Source organism: Mus musculus, chromosome 3 (assembly GCF_000001635.26).
Source record: "Mus musculus strain C57BL/6J chromosome 3, GRCm38.p6 C57BL/6J".
Classification (NCBI taxonomy): Eukaryota; Metazoa; Chordata; class Mammalia; order Rodentia; family Muridae; genus Mus; species Mus musculus.
The window spans coordinates 5,223,068-5,240,744 of NC_000069.6; the positions used below are offsets into that span (position 1 = coordinate 5,223,068).

A 17,677-nucleotide genomic window follows, 5' to 3' on the forward strand; every position below is an offset into this window, starting at 1 on the left:
TTCATTTTTTATGGTTTCTACCTCAATAAGTCTCAAGTCTATTAGAAGAGGCTGTATGATTTAAAACCTTTCACTGCAGAATGGCTTGTCGTAGTCTTGTTTCACAGACCATTTTAGGGTTTTTGTTATAACGACTAAAGGTGCCCTACAGAAGTTCTGAGGCAGTGTGGAGCCAGGGTCAGTAGTGTAAGGCCCTCATTTGATTAAGAGCTAAGATATATTGGAAATATATATATACATATATATGTATTTGGGCATGATATATACATTCTGCTGCTTTAAAAATATTATGTTAATCACATTGATTTATTTCAAAATCAATTGATGTCCCTTTCTTAGTAGTGATTTGTTCAGCATTCTTGTGGACTGTGTTGATTTTCTAAAACACTATGCATAAATTAGCCTTGTGTGAAAGTATTTGGAGGAAGAGAGTTTTCATGTAGCAACATTTTCCTAAGAAGTTCTTTTAGAAATTATTGTGTCTCACAGTAATAATCAAATGTTGTCATTTGCGTGCACTGATCTCATAGCTATCATTGAGGTTTCTGACTAAATGATTAGCTGGTTTCTACTAAGTGGGGTCTCCTTCCTTTCTGCTATATGTTTACTTTCTAACACCTAGCAGGAGCAATGTGGCTTTGGACTCTCTTGGAGAATCACAGTTACATCTGAAAATATGTATACTGATTGGAAAATACAAAGTAGAAATGAGGGGAAGGTTGAAATAAAAGACTGTGTCTTTATCATAAAATCTTCAGAAGGCCTACTGCCTATCATTTGATCCTGTTTTATAGTCTTAAACCATCTGGACAAAGTTCTGCACAGCTGCAAGAATTTCATATGTGATAGAACATTTTTTCCATTCAGTGTGAAATGTTCCTTCCTAAAAAAGTATACCAGACTCGCCTAATTTAGTCTGTTAAAAAGAATGCATATGAAAATGGACAAAAGGCTCTTTAATCTCTGCAAGCTGTTTTTGTTGTTGTTGCTTTTTGTTTTTTCTTAAAGACTCCTGTCTATTTGGGTTTAAAAAATTGTATTTATTGAGGAGATGATCTGAGGTGTGACATTAAAATAATCTATGATTTTTGGGCTGGTAGCCATGTTCCTGCCCTATTTGCAGAACTACTTTTTATGCCTGTCAAAACACAGAATTAATCTATCCTTATTTACAATTAATCTCAATAAAATTAATCTTAACTATACTTTATTCACTGGCTTAAAATATCTAATTATATTCAATTAACGGCTGTTATAGTAATTAACATTGCTTAATTGCCTCTGAATGTATTTATGTAAAGCTCACTAGTTGCTTCTGTCTCCTTTTTCCTTCTCTAGTTTCTATTTTTACTGTTATCAAACCATTTTTATCTCCCAAGGTTTGACAGTGTCAATGGTGCAGAATCTTCCTTAACACTTTATTGAAATGAATGTGATCGCTCTCCTGTATTAGACACTTGTTAGGATCCTTTAGCTACTCTTCTAACTGACAGCCCTGTCTTCATCTTATCCAGGATCTCTAGTATACTCACTAAATATTTTTTGTTATTGTTGCTAGAAATAGGAGAACCCAGGTTAGGCCTTGTATTCATAAATGAAGAGTTTTTCTGTGTCTGTCTAGGAGCTGTCCCCATAGGCAGTGTAGGGTTTTGGGGGTTTTGTTTTGCAGTTTTCCCCCCTCACTAAAAACATTCTAAGGGTTAAAGACTTGGCCATGGTTCAAACTGAGAAGTGCCCAGGGAAAGTGCATGTGAATATGTACAAGTTTCATGTAATTAGTGCTTAATTATATTAACATATGCAAATTGTCAACTTAGGAGCTTGTTGAGCTGGCAAAGATCAGCTAGGCACAATTGCTATATTGTTCTGAAACAATAATGGATTTCAAGTTGGATTGTGGAAACACATAACTAGCTATCTAATTTAACTCATACCATGGTGAAATTTCATTAGTCTCCATGGAGACTGGCTTAATTGTGCTGACTAATGTTCTGGACTTTAGAATGTCCTAAAAAGAAATCTTTGTTTGCCTAATCCACCTTACAATGATACTTGTTTGTACATGTTTCCCTTGTGTGGGAATTTGCATATGCAAATAAATAGTTTCTCTGCCCCATTTGCCATGGGTGTTCATTACCCATTATTACTGATCTGTTACTGAGTCTCCCAAGACTGGATAGTGTCAACCAGTCCAGCTACATTCTTTCATAATTTGTTTCTGATTAATAGACTAGAGTGAGTCTTATTCTTTGTGGGCATCTGCAAGGCAAGGTCAGTTCTTTATCCTAAAAGCAAAAACAAAAACAAAGAGTTTCTGCAGTAATTAAAGGACTTTTTCTTCTGCTCTGCCTTCTCCTTTTCCCACCCATTGGCTAACAGAATGATATTTAAAATAATGTGGTTTTGTTCAAAGAATGCCTCCACTGATAACTACTAGTTTCCTAAAGCAAAAAGACATGCAAAGAAAGCATATTCTGTTGTTTGAATATTAATCCTGTTTTTGACAGGAAGGTAAACTGATATAATTGCTTTTCAGTTGAAGGCATGGGGGTTTATATAAGTGTGAAGACATCGGAAAAGGATTAGCATTTTTTTTGCATAATGAAAAGCTCTTTTGAATAGAGATCCAAATGGTTGACTGAATGAAAGGGAGATGAAAGGAAGATGAAAATGCAGACTTCTCCTTCTTTATTTCTGTGTCCTGCTCTCTATAAAGTTATGTTTTCCAAGACAGGAGCAAACAAGCGGTGGCTCAGATTTCAGCAACTTTCCAAAGTGTGCAGAGTTTTACCATGATCAGGAAGATATGGATGAAGATAGTACAAGCAGGTAGATAATCACCAGAGGCTTGTATGTAGATGGCTTTAAGCAGCATGCCAGCCTAGCCAGATACTGACTACTGAGTGTCAAGAATTCCCAGCACTTTCCTGCAAAAACTGTTATTTTAAGAGGAGCCAGTAATATGGCATGAATATTCAGTTCATTCAATTATTGACCTTATAGTGTACTCCCCTACCCCCCATTGATCAGAAATAACTCCCTCAATTGACAGAACACTTCATTAGAGGCAAAGACGTATATTCTGACTTTTGGTAATGTTAAGTGTTTTAAATGGCCTATCATCTTTTGTAAATAGGAAGAGATAGCAGATGAAAATGCAAAGTTGTCTTCTTAGGCTTTAATTCATAAAGCTTGGAATGCGATTGTCTGATTAGCGTGTAGGGTATTTTAAGCAGGCCTTTTGGAAAATGTTAAGAAGCTGTATGCTCACTTGAAAGTTTGCAGTTGAGTTTTTCCTTGTCACTAGTTACAGCTATAATTGGTTGTCAGTTGATAATGTAAACATGTCTCTTGATGAAGTTTCTTCACCCATAATTAGGGCAATGAAAATACTTTGTGCTGAGACTCCTTGGAAGATGAGAGCTGGTTCTTTAGCATATATGTAAATCAGTGCCAGCAAGATCATTATTTGCCTGCGTGTTATATCACTGTATATAATTTACAGAAGCTCGTTCTAAATTGGGGTCACCACAAATGATCCAAATAAGGAATCCCCAACGCATAGCTGAAGGATTCCACCAGATATCATCCTAGCCATTTTGGGGCTAGCCAGCAAAACGTCCATTTGTCTCATAGCTTTTAGGTTCAGTTGCTGGGACTCTGTTACAAAGGTTATATGGAAACTTGAGAAATGACAAGTGTTCTTCTATAAATGCAAGTGTGCAGGTTGCCTCTTGAGTACAGTGAATTGTAAAGGAAAAGTGTTTGATCTTTGTTATACAGTCACCCAACGTCTTTACAGGAGTCTTTTTAAAAATTTGTCAAGAAATTCTGGGTTGTTTCAGAAACTTTGATGACTAACTTTATGATATGCTTGGAAAACAAAGTCTTAAAAGAACAAAAACGAAATCCACATGGAGGTTATGTTTTACACGAATAAGGGCTCATTAAAGTATTTCCATAAGAAAAACGTGTTAATTTAAAAAATAAATTCATTTATATTTTAAGACATTGTTAAGCAGGCACCATGTGTTGTGACTGGCACCATTCCAGCCACCCTGGATGGGGATCTCGCATGGGTTAATAGTAACGTATGTGATGTCTGCAGTCTTAAGAAATGGGCAAAAGCCTAGGGTATTCTTAAGATTCTAAGAATCAGACAGAGAAGAATATATGTTTATATGTGAACAGATGGACACATTTGAGAACTGAAAGTGCACAATTTCTCTTGGCAGTTGTTTTACTTATCCCTGGCAACATAACCAAGATCTTAGTTCACTCCTGGTCTTTAATGGCTCAAGACCAAATGGGCTTTTAATGAGGACTCAGTTGCGTTGTTTTCTTGCATTACTATTGTGCTCCTTGAGATCTTGTTGGAGTTGATATTGTGCTAATTCCCTCATTTCAGAGGTTCACAAGCTGCCTTGGAAATATGATATGGTTTCCCATTTGGCATACAATGCTCAGGTCAGGAATGGCTGCTTTCCACTCCTCTACCCAAAGGGTTTTGAGTGAAATGAAATACTTGCCACGGAGGAATTTTTGGTTGTATGCATGACATGTAAAAATAGCTTTGACACTAAAGTCAAGTTTGGCAAGAGGCATCACTAATATAATTATCCACTTCAACATTCTAGAGATTAAAAAAAATAAATACACAAATATTAAGAATTGGAGTTAGTGTATATATCAGAATGCCCTAATGGTCCAAGCAAGCATGGATAGTCAGACAGGAGGCTGGGTTACTAGCATGTTTATGTGTGGGGAACATGATGCTTATGTCTGCCGCTTGGCTATCCAGGAGACATGGTCATATTCAGATGATGGTAACTGGGTGGCATATATTCTAGCACAAGCCCTAAAAACAAGGTTTATGGACCCCATTTTGTCCTTGCTACTTGGTATGAATATTTACTAAACCAGAGAAAACTGACTTTTGGGTTAAAAGTATGCATTTTTAACTGTCCATAAAGTTCTTTCATTTTAAGAAGAAAGGAAACTCGTAGCTATAATAACATTAACATACCAAAACATACACTCTGTTGTGTGCAATCTGTTCGTATTCTTAAAATAAAGACCAAATAAAATTTTGAACAGGAAGATTTTGGAGAATCTTAAAATTTGGCTATTCAAAAGAATAACACAAACAAGTACAAATATTAAGTTTCATCTTTCCTCATAGAATACCTTCATGAAACCTGTATTATTTCTCTACATTTAAATTTGTAGCACTTAAAGAAATCAAATAGTTTAGGAATGATGTAATTCATACTTAAGATTTCTGAGTCCATTAAATGTCTGAGGGGTTTGTCTTAGTCAGGGTTTCTATTCCTGCACAAAGATCATGACCAAGAAGCAAGTTGGGGAGGAAAGGGTTTATTCAGCTTACACTTCCAAACTGCTGTTCATCACCAAAGGAAGTCAGGACCGAAACTCAAGCAGGGCATGAAGCAGGAGCTGATGCAGACGCCATGGAGGGACCTTCATTACTGGTTTGCTTCTCCTGGCTTGCTCAGCCTGCTCTCTTATAGAACCCAAGACTACCAGCCCAGAGATGGTACCACCCACAAGGGCCCTTCACCCTTGATCACTAATTGAGAAAGTGCCTTACAGCTGGATCTCATGGAGGCATTTCCCCAACTGAAGCTCCTTTCTCTCTGATAACTCCAGCCTGTGTCAAGTTGACACTCAAAAGCAGTCAGTACAGGGTTTTTTGTTTGTTTTGTTTTAGTAAATATATTTGTGCTCAATCTTTGATCACATGCCCACTCACAGTGCAAGCATGCACACACATGAATGCACACACACACACACACACACACACACACACACACACACCTGTCCTGTACCTAAATGAGTGATTTGTTTTGCTCCCTAGATACTGTGAAATTTTCCTCCCACAAGCTAAATTTCCTTCATTTTCTAAGAACTGATGAAAATAAACACGGTAGAAAAAAGCAAGTTAGTTATTGAGACTGCTAAGAATACTAAAGACGCTGGAGTCATGAAACAGCCTTCCGTCCATTCAGTTCAGCTAGAGCCTTTGAAAATTGGAACTGAATCCAGAAGTCACCCACATGGCCAGAATGCTAGAAAAGTGTGTTGAGAAGAGCTGGATTTCAGCATTCATCATCCGTACTCACTCTTGTATGTTCAGGAAAGGGATTGTGGTATTAATGAAAATCAAGACTGTGGGTATTGTAAAGGAAAGCAAAAAAAAAAAAAAAAAAAAATCTGGGAGGGAGTCCAGTAGGGATGTTTTCTCTGAGAAAATGTACTTTCTGCTTCAGAAGGGGGCTAATCAGAATTTGGGCAGCTTCCCAGCTCTGTAACTCTTACACATACTTCCGTGTTATATAACAGGTTAGTCTAGGTGCTCTAAATGGCCAAGAGGATTCTATGATTCATAAAAATACTGATGACCTCAGTGACTTAAAATGCATTTTAAATAATCATGAACATGATGTGAACAAGCAGGAACTTTCCTTTCTGTGTAAGTTAGATGAGGACAAGGCTGTGAAGCTTTCAAGGCACCATAGTGTACAGAAAGAACATACATAATTCAAGCCCGCCCGCCCTTTCATTCTGTTTACTTTGGGCTCATTTTCCTTTTAAGTAAGTTTGTTTACTTCCACTTAAATTTTACATGAGAGTCTACTTAATTTCTTAGCAACATAATGACTGGTACAGATCTTGTCAGTTATAAGCTACCTGGATTAATTTAGACTGTGACCTTGTCTAAGTGTTTAAGTCTTTGGAAGGTTTGTTTTCCTATTCTGTGTCTCCAGATTTGCTGAATATGAGTATTGTGAACTATAAAATACATCAGTTTGAAATGACACTATATGTGGTCACCGAGGCTCTAGATTGAATATATTAAGATGGTGAGTGTTTGATGAAGTATATCTACAAGAATGTGTATAGAGCAACCCATTGCTGCGATGAGATAGGATGAGGCAGCAGGTTTTCCTTAGCAGGTCTAGCTTGGCAGGTGGCTCCCACTCCACCATTATTATTGGTTCAGCTATGAGAGCTCCTAGATAGTTAATGCATTTCTGTGTTTTCATTTCTCTATGAAGCAAATTAGGGCAGAAGCAGTTTTTAAATAATTCAGACCTTGGTGAATTCACATGAATTCTAGGGTCTTCGTTGTCCATTAAATACAATAATAGAAGAGACCACAATGCTTGCTCCAGTCTTTCAGTGAACTCAATCTGCTTGAGAGCCTGTAAGTCAGAGTGCTTCCAAAGTGTTTCCAGGGAAACATTTTTCTGTATATTGTTATTAAGAGATTTTGATATGTCATGAAATGAATATAAGTCATACTATTCCATGGTGTCCTATTAACCAAAATTCCTATAAGCCTGGAGGAAAAAAATCCAGATTCATGTATAAATATATGTAAATGTCTACAGAATCATTAAGTCGTCTTTGGAAATTTTCTAGATAAGTTATTAGCATCCAATTGGATTAATTCTTAGGGCAAATCACAGAATTTTGCATTTTTTACAATAATGCATTATTTAATGGAGGATTAACCAGTTTCAAATATGACCGTTTGCCTAAAAGTTAGTAAATACATAAATACAATCTCTTGGACCATCTAGAAACTGGAATCTATTTTTGATACAATTTTAAAAATAATTTAACTCATAATAATCTTGTACTCTGATACACATTTATAAACAAAATTATTGTTTGTTTTTATGGAAATATAACTAGCCCTGGATTGTATGTGCTTGAGAGATATTCAAATAAATTGCAGTCTTTAAGGAGGCAGTGGTCATATCTATTTCACTACTGTATCCACATTGATGGGTAAATTATTAGCAATTCTGAGTGACTTATTAGTGTTCTTAAAAGCACACAGAAATCTTCAGTTTATTATACGAACAGATTCTGCTATGTGTCTCACCAAGGTGCTGAAAAAGTACACAAATTCAAATTGGTTGTTTCTTTTCTGGAAAATTCCTTAGAGAAAACTTTCAGAGCAATATAAATGACTTTTTGTTTTAGATGTTAAGATTGCTGTCATCAGAAGGGCACAATTCCCCTTTCAATTGAGAAGGAAACTGGAGCCCATAGAAATTCCTGAGAAAGAGCACATAATTCAGAGTAGATAGGTGATCCAGGGTGTGTGTGTGGGGGGGGGGGCATAAGAATGTGAGCCCTGCCATGAGTTTTCACATTGAGGGGTTTAGCACTCTTCTGTCTAAAACTTCTGTGCTCTGAATATGAGAATCATTTGCCCCCCCCCCCTCTCTCTCTCTGTGTCTGTTTGTGTTTTCTAGTTTAAAATGCTTGGTTGGCTTGTTGGTTAGATGGTTTGATCTGCACACTACAAAACATTGGTTTGAAGGGATCCCAGTCTTATGTCTTTTGATAGCTCTTATTGAACTGGGATGGGTTTATAAAGCCAGTCAAGTAGAGATAGGACCCAAATAGTCTAAAAGGTAAACATTTGCAAGAAAAGTGGAGTGGGACATTTCCTTCTTTAAAAGAAGCAAGGAGTAATTTCTTTAGGAATCATTCTAATTTTCTAGAAGTGGTTTTGTCACAGAAAAATGTTCAAGTATTCACTGTCAACAAAGAAATCATGGATAGCACTTAAAGTGGCTCACTTCTAACTTATTCATAAAGTTCACATGAGCATTTGGCTTTGTTCTTGTTCTAAGCAGGGGGCAAATGCCAATAAGAACAAGAATAAGAGTTCCTTGCATGGTCCAAGAGAGATCCCCACTTTACCTCAAAGTCCAACCGACTTTCTTATGATCTGTTAGGGCAGCATTGCATAAGATTGGCGGTGTGTTCTCAGAGGATTTGAGAAAAGAAGTTAGAAGAAGAACCTACTGTATGGACTTAGAGTGTATGCATCAAGAACTTGCACCTGGATCTTACTCAGTCTGTAGTTTGAGGGGTAGAAGTGGTTATGCTAAATCAAAGGTTTGACATTCAATTAGCCTAAAGAGTTTCACATTGAATAATAATTGGAAAAAATGATTAAAAATTCTAATAAAATATGACAATGTCATAATAAAACTGGCTTTGATAGTCCTTCCCTCTACTGAAGTAAACAGAGAATTCATACCAGGAAGAGAGTAAGAGTAAACTAGGATCAGCGTGGAGTAGGGCTGAAGAACAAGGCTTCCCACCCACTGGTTAGCCATACTTATTTGAGGAGCTTCATTTCTATTACTTCATAAATGATGCTCTACTCAGATGCTCATGTTGAGAGTGCAGGAAATACATTTAAAAGACCTGTCTCGTGTGCAGTAGCCAGAGATTTAGTGGTGACTTACAGTTTACTCTAGAGTTTCCCTACTTCAAATCCAGTTCACACTCACTTCTCTTTTCTCTTTGAATGGAGTTGGTTTCTTATTACACACGGAGCACATATTTACACACACACACACACACACACACACACACACACACAAATTCTTTCTCCAAGCTTTCACAATACATTGCAGGAACCTAGAAGAGCCATATTAAGGATGGTGATGAGAGTTAATGATGTATCTGTAGATAAAGCTGTGCAGTCACATCAGAGGCATCAGCTTGTTTGTCATGACTGGAGTGAAGATGTCAAGACCAATGAGTGTACGAGCACAGAAGGAACAAAAGGGCTTTGCAGAGACACATTTTTGTACTGGGAGCCAGCAATGGCTTGGATTTAGCTCCAGGGAAAGATTTGGATTAGACAACACTATGTACAAATCCTGAGGATAACAGAACGAGTTGGTGAAATGGGGGAGGAAATGTAAGAATGGACACAGTTCTCAATATGCATTTTAGACTGCAGCTGGGAAACTATGGAATTTCCAAGGTATATGTCATGTGGGGGATTAATGATTTAAGCCAAACTGAAGCTACAGGTTTGAGATAGTATTAATTGTAAAATTTTCTTGTCATATGCTAAACATGTGTACATATACTGAACATGAATATATATGCCCAACATCTGGACATTAAATTTAGCTGCATTAAAAAAGTTTCAATTTTTGCTTCTATGTAAAACCTACATAGAGAAACAGTATTTGCATCTACAGAGGTAACATTCAGGTTTGAAATGCTTTTCACATTACAGTGGACTTTAGTACTTAATTTCAATAACAATTATGGCAATGCCATACTTGTTACCTTGCTGAATTTACGTAAAACCAAGATGCTAAACTCTCTTTACACAGACTTCATTCTGAAACATTAACTGAAAAGTAACAGATTTTCTTTCCGTACCTGAGTTCTTATCCTTGATAGGCCAATATTAGCAGGTTTATTCCATTTTGGATCCACCTAGCTGTTCTCTTTCAGTTAATGTATCTAGACAACCCCTTCTTGTTTCATTCTATTGATTTACAGTGCTAAAGTGAGAAAATCGGATACCTGTTTCCTGCCCTCTGACTATTTGTCTTCACAAAGGCTGATTACTTTCTCTCCTAGCTCTTTAGCTGTTTTAAATGTATAATTATCATTGCATGTCATTTGATAGCCTCACTAATTGCTACCAACTATTGTCTGTTTGCACTTAATGCTGAAACCTGATCAACATTCTGCTTTGGTTGATGTTTAATGGTAAACTTTAATTAACTCTTATTGCATTGAAGAAGAGTTCAGCCTTGGTGCTAACTAATCATTTACCTTCATTATGTCCTGACAGCTTCACTTGTCCTTAGCCCTAATAGATACACCAGTCACTAAATAAACCTGCAAACCTTATGTCTTGTAGTTGTGCCATGCTAATACTTTTCTACTAAAAGTATAAAATAATTGGGGCCAGAAAAGTATTCAGTTAGTTTTATATCTCTAGTTCTTTGGACACTAATCTTAAATTGCTTCTTTTTAAGCAGAACAATTTTATTTTAATAGAAACTGTAGATTTGAGATAACATTATTTCTTCAACATGATCCTGGGAACATGCATCTTTTGAATCAATATCATTAAGCCTGTCTCCTGTTGGAATTCTTGTAATTATTTTTCCTGAAATACTTTTTCTGTAATGATATTGAAGTTAAAGTAATCAGGTTACCAGCAGATCATGTAAAATTCAACTCAAAATTACTGGTTGCTTGATTTTAATTTGTCTGACATCAAGTTTGTTTGAAAGGGGATAATATGTGGGTAAACGAAGGAGCTTATAATTATGGTTGACATTTGTTTGTTTATAATGAAATCTAATTAAATTTCATAGATTTAAAACACAAAAGTTAATTACTGAATTGCTCACTTCACTGATGGGCATCAGTCAAATTAACTTTTAGGGGAAAGAAACAGGGAGAGATGGAGAAAGCGATTGAGATCACAGACAAAAGAGTCTTCATAATAGAAATAAAGTAACCTACTATTCTTAGTGATCAAACATAAATTTGCCAAGTTTTCATCCGGAAGAACACTTGGCATTCCACTTATGTTTCCTATTATGTTAGTCTGAATGTGTGTTTTTTTAAATATAAAGTAATTTAAAATATTTACATAGCATATAAAAACAGATACATTTGGTAGACTCTAAGAATAGTATATAGAGCCACTTTGTAGGGATTTTAAAAATTACACATGTAATTTTCTTTGTTCAAACTATGTGAAATCATGTAAAAACATTAAAGTCATAGCTCAGGGAATAGGAATGGTTGCTGGAATACTTGACTTGTGATTAGTTTTATAAAGGTAATTATAGTAGGTGTAGCCTACAAGAAATGACTTTCCTATATATTTAACACTAATGTATTTATTGTTATGTTGAAGGGAACAGTGGAACATAAATAGTCATAAAATTATTTTACCCTTTAAATACTCAGTTGTTAGTACCTCGATTTTTATTTTTTATGTGACTGGATAAAGAAGGTTGTGACCTTGCCTTGGAACATATTCTTACCACACTGTGTTTGTGATTACACTTGTGAAAGGAAGAGAATCACAGGCATGCATTAGAACATATTGTAATCTTACCATGTGTGATAATGTGTGTGATGGTTGTTGCTAAGGCAGTAAACCTCTTGACACCAAATGTTTTGTATTCAAACATACATTACATGTGTCAATTAGGATTAATTTTAAATATTCTCGTAATTATTAGCATTGATACCATCTAGATATTCAGATAGTTTAAATGAGAGTTGTTATTCAATCACATTTTAAAGATGGACAGTATAGGTGCAGGAAAGACACGGCAACTTTGATTTTTACATTTCCAAGACATGATTGAAGAGTCCATGTTTCCCCCAAGGAAGCTGAAAGGATTACATGTTATAGCTTCATACTTAAGTGTTATGCACTTGAACTTTCAAATATGATAGGAGCATCCAGAAGGGACTGGAGAAGGAAGACTAATTGGTTCTTCCATTATGATGCCTTGAACTTTAAAGTGATTTACAAAATCTTGAAGACCTTCCAGGGAATATATTTGAATATATTTTAATGCATGCCCCCACTGAGTTTTAGACTTACATATTATTTGGGGAAGAGATATCCAGAAGATCATTTGAGGCTAGCCTTACTTTTGACAAGAAGAAAAGAGGAAGGTGATGGACACATAAGTATAATTGGGTCATTGCCATCATTTGATACTTTTATTCTCTTTAGATGATGAAAAAAGTGTAGTTTGAGTGTTGGCAAACAACAGCTTTCTAGTAATATTTTAGCTGTAATACTTACCCCGTGATGAAGCAATCACTCAAAGACTGAGTGTCAGTTGGAATAGTAACAAAGCAGTATCAACGAGAAAACCAGAAAAAGGCACAGAACATAACTGCAGTCTTTGTCCTTGCCTCACACCAGTGCAAACTATTCATTTTCAATTAGAATGAATAAGAAAATTAGAAATCAGCTCAATTGGTAGAAATTACCCAAGTTTGTTTCCAGAGGTAGCTAGTGTTGGATCCATCTTGCCTACGGATTATGAAATTTTCCTGAAGCAAACAAATAAAATGAGTCATATAATAGCATAATTTGGTTAAAGAGAGACTATTGATTCCTCTGTAAGCAAAGTAGCTGGAGTTTGATTAAAGTTGTAAAGAAAACTGAGTAAAATTTCCATTTCTCACAAGTAATCTAATTAAGAACTATTGGACTTAGTGGGGAAGTATGCCTCTCCTCTTTTGCTCCACAGCACATATGTCTAATGCTATGTAATTATCATATAACTTCCATGTGGATTTAGTGATCTAAGAGTGAAGGAGAAAGGAGACTAAGAAAGACGGGAAGGAAAAAAATCAAAGATGGAGAAGATGATGCTTCAAACACAGAGTACTATTTATAGAGAGGGAAACCAATCTGCCTTGAATCGCTAACTGAGATTCTAATGAGAAAAATGAGAGGGAGTCAAGGGGAAAATACTTAGTTGACTCACATAGACATACTTGCCTTTCTAAACTTTCCCTTCGTAAAAATGTGCTTGTTCTAAATGCTGAATATATTTGGTTACATCCTTCTATTCAAACTTAATTACCTTCTCCCCTTTGTCATGACATGGGTGGAAAGTTTTTGCCGTGTCAGGAGAGGTCGTCACACATTCTTTTGCAGTTCGCTTCATTAATTCCTTCTTGCAGAAGCATTCTCTCTCGTGCTGGGAAGGTAGAAGGGTGTAACAGAAGAGCCCTGGAACATCAGCAGGAAGCTCTAAGCTGGTTAATGCAGTATAATTGTCTGGACATAGACTGGTCTTTGTTTGTGTGGTTCACTCTGAATCAGCTGTAATTAACTCCAGAGTGTTTCCAGATTGCCAGCAAAGAAAAATTACAGCTTTTCTGTTTTAAATTGTAAAGCTCACAAACATTAACTATGGATATTGCCTTTACTTTGATATATTTCTGTCCTGGAAGGAAAAATAAAAGCTAACTTGAATTCCCCACCCCACCTCTAAAAATATGCTTTTGTTAAGTTCCTTGATTTAGTGTCTGCTGGAACATAATGGCCCTTAATAGTTGGGTTTGAAACCTTTTTTACTTAGTATTTTCAATCTTTTATCGTCCTCATTGCTAACATTTTTAATACTGAAAATTATACAATTTTTTTCTATGAGATACTATATGCCTGATTAAAATAAACAAGTTGTAGTAAATTCCCTTGAAGGGAAGCTTTTTCAAGGCTTGAGGTCAAATGTGTCTTCAGATAGAATTGGGGCTCCCATCCTGGTATGTCACCTGTGTCTTGATATATCAAAATGAGGCTATGAGCAAAGGACTACCTCCTTCCTGTGGTCAGTGAGCCACACCCTGTTTAAGTTCCAATACAGTAGTTTGTAATTATGAATTCCAGCATGGATAAAAATGAGGTAGCAGTGTGAACTAATACAGCCCAGCACACAAAAGATCTGTCAGCAACTGATGAAAAAAAAAAAATCCGGCCAAAAATCTTTTTTCTTTCTTCTGAATTCAACAATAAGGAATTTAAGCCTCAATGTGGCATTAGCAAGCAAAGAAAAGAAGCTCTTGGTGTCTGCATAATACCACTTTGATGGATTTTTTCATCAGTTCTCTGTACGTGGCAACAAATAAACAAGTATAATTACACTTGTGAAGGCCTATTCACTGCTTTGTCAGGATTAGATATATGTGCCGTTTTCACACTGCGCCTCTCTTTTGTCTTTGCCTAACTCACTATGACATATTGATAGAGGATTTGGAATGGGGAAAAGGCCACAGCAGAGACAGTGATGACCTTTTGGAAACTTGATATAATTCAAGAATTTTTATTTATTTTCTTTCTTTCTTTTCTTTTTCCCTTTTCTTTTCTCTTTCTTTCTCTTTCCTTTCTTTCTTTTTTTATTTTTGTAAAGTTTTTACCAAATTCACTTATAAACAGACAACTTTTAACTTATTTCAGATCGAGTAAATAAAGACCCAGAGTTTTAGCAGAGAGCAGAGGGCAGAGGAGAATAAAAACAATGGAGGAGGGAGTGCCCTGGTCTTCTTTCCCAGCACTTAGCAGAGTGGCCAACCTAGCATTCTTTCCCCATTATTCTGGCCTCTTGATCAGATCGCGTTCTTTTTAATCATTTCACAAACACTGTCTCACTGGACCATAGAAGAGGGCTGGGCAGCCTCAATTAAAAAGCAGAGGCAAAACTGGCCTCTGATTTTGGGTTCTAATGGGACCTCTGAGTGCTGACTACAAAGGCATTTTCCTGCAGAAACACTCCCCTTTATTAGAAGGGCTCCTCTTAGGTGGGTTTTGCCGTTTAGCAGACAGAGCAGAGTTTAGGCAGCAGTGACTACAGAGGAAAGCAAAGCTGAAGCCAAGCAAGGGAGGTGGGGGGCTTTTCTGCATATTTTCTGCTGCTTCTGAAAAGCGATTTGACAGGATCAAAGTCACTGATCTTACAAATTCCTGAGAATAGCGGATAGCAAAAAATTTGTATACATACTCTAAGCAGACCAGCAGGTATGTATTGCTCTGAATTTAGCATAAAAGTTAGAACAGGTATCTCTAAGGAATTTCCTGAAGACTTTTTAAATTTTTTAAAATGGGATATTTGCCAGTAGACACTCGAAATTGGTTATGATTAAATAGAAGCCAGCTTTGGTGGTGAAACAAATTTTAGAGTGAATCAATGTGTTATAAATTCATTTGGAAATGGTTCTGTGGTTGAAGTTAGTCTTCATACTGGGGTTTTTACAAAGCTAGTACAAGCTTTCTACATGGAGATCTATCAGTAAAAAAAAAAAAAAGCTTCACTTGGCAATGATGAGAGTGAATCACTTGGCATCATATTTTAGTGCCATGGAAAATACTAATTTAAGTATCTTTTTAACCACACAGAAGAAAGGGCTCCATCAGAATATGCTGCCAAACATTGCTATGGTTAAAGTCAATAGCTACATAAAAATATTAAAATCAGGTAATGTGTTGCTATCTATGCCATTTTAGACAGTTTTCTTGTTGGTGGTTTTAGAGTGAAATGTAATTGTAATTGTATAGAAGGCTTAGGTGTTTGACCTGGTTTCTGATGAATGTGTCTCTTATTGAGATAAAATTGGTAGGCACTTTTAAGTAAAATTCGAGAAAAGTTTTGTACAAATTTCTGATATGAATTCCTTTAACATAGTTTCCATATTTTTGCCTCTTTTATTGTAAAATGAAAATAATAGGATCTATGCTATGTAGAGTAATACTGAAATGAAATACTTTAGAGATAGTAAATACTATAGAAATATTGTAGAGCTCATGTGTCATCAAGTCCCGGTGTTAGACTGTACCTTCCATATAACTTCTGTGAGGTAGTACATTCAGAACCTATATAATAATCCTAGCATATGCTTTATTGTGAGGTAAAAACTATGGTAAGGATAAAAATTAAAGTGATAGTAATGATAATTTTATTATTAATATAATAGATAGCATTATTATTATAGCTCAGAAATTTATAAGGCTGATGTATGCTTAGTAGATTGTCTTACTCTCTGTAGTACAGACCATCAGTCTCACATTAGATATATGTATAAACTGAGTCTGATCATTGATCATTGACAGAAAGTATGATCCAGGTTTCTAGAACTTCCTGTTTAATCTATTAATTAAATAGTGTCATTGTTTTCATCCCAAATATCTAGTCTCTCTCTGCCTCCCTTCCACGTGTATTTCAGGTCAGTTTAGCAATGTATTGTATTTTAGGCCTTTTGTCTGCCTTTCAACTGTATACATTACACGGAATCAGCACATGCAAAAGTAAACATTGTTTGTGGACTAATTAGAAAATTATTAGCTTTTTATGATTATTGTGATCAAATTATTTCAGAGATTTAAAAACCCCCATGCATTCCATGAAGATAATTAACCTTCAGCTCATGTGTGATTAAAATTATACACTAAGCTTGGTGTTGTTTGCCCCATTGGCAATTAGAGTGTCATTTTAACTGTTTCTGATACCAAAACGAATTTTGATTTTGTCAATAATCTATGATGATCTCTTTGTATGTTATAAATCGATCATTTCCTATCTGATTTGGTAAACAAAACTATATTTTGTTACAGTAAGAGCATTACTGACATGGTCTTAATATTTAGCATGCCTGTGATCTTCAATGACATCTACTTTTTAAACAAACTTCTTAAAAGTTAAGATTACTAAGTTAAGGTTACTAAGATACACCATAATATTGGTGAAGCCAACCTTTTCTTTTCTTCATAGCTCTTAGATACTGTGAATGCTGTATCAGCATGCAGGGGTGGGAGAATTGTCAGGGCAAAGATTCAGAATATCTATAACAGCTGTAATTTGCAATGTAATGTAGAATACCCAGTTTTCTTTTTCTTTTTTTCTGAAACTGTCACAATATGTAAAAACATGGATTCTTTTAAAATAAGGGTCTGTCAGCCTTGAAGTTATGGGTCTCTTCAATTCTAAGATTTGAGAGAAGTTTGCTTACCTGTTTCATAAAAACAAGACAGTGTTTATGTCATAGGTTGAAAATGAACACCAAAGTTTCACATCACTCATCTGTTGTGTACAGGGATCTGCGCTGCAGGGTCTCAGAGAGGCTCAGCTGAAATCAGACTTCACTAATAGAGTCTGGAGTTTGTATATGAGCACACCCACATGCCGTGAATGCACACACACATAGAAAAACACACATTTAATTTGTATATGTTTAACTTTCTCTTGGTGTTTTACCTTTACATTAGAAATAGGTCAGGGTTTGATTGGGTGACTCTTTTCTGAAACAAAAGAAGTATATGACCTAA

The 17,677-nt window shown here is 35.8% G+C and overlaps 1 protein-coding gene across 5 annotated transcripts in view; it reads left to right on the forward strand.

Moving 5' to 3' along the window:
* Nucleotides 1-17,677, forward strand: part of Zfhx4 (zinc finger homeodomain 4) — a 197,644-nt gene that overhangs the window by 4,850 nt on the left and 175,117 nt on the right. The window contains exon 1 of one of the 5 annotated variants that reach the window (XM_017319816.2): nucleotides 14,728-15,376. The exons of the other annotated variants lie outside the window; for them this stretch is intronic. The gene's annotated coding sequence lies outside the window, so the exon portion shown is untranslated. Of the gene's footprint in view, nucleotides 1-14,727; nucleotides 15,377-17,677 lie in introns of those variants that run through there. 5 annotated transcript variants of the gene reach the window in all.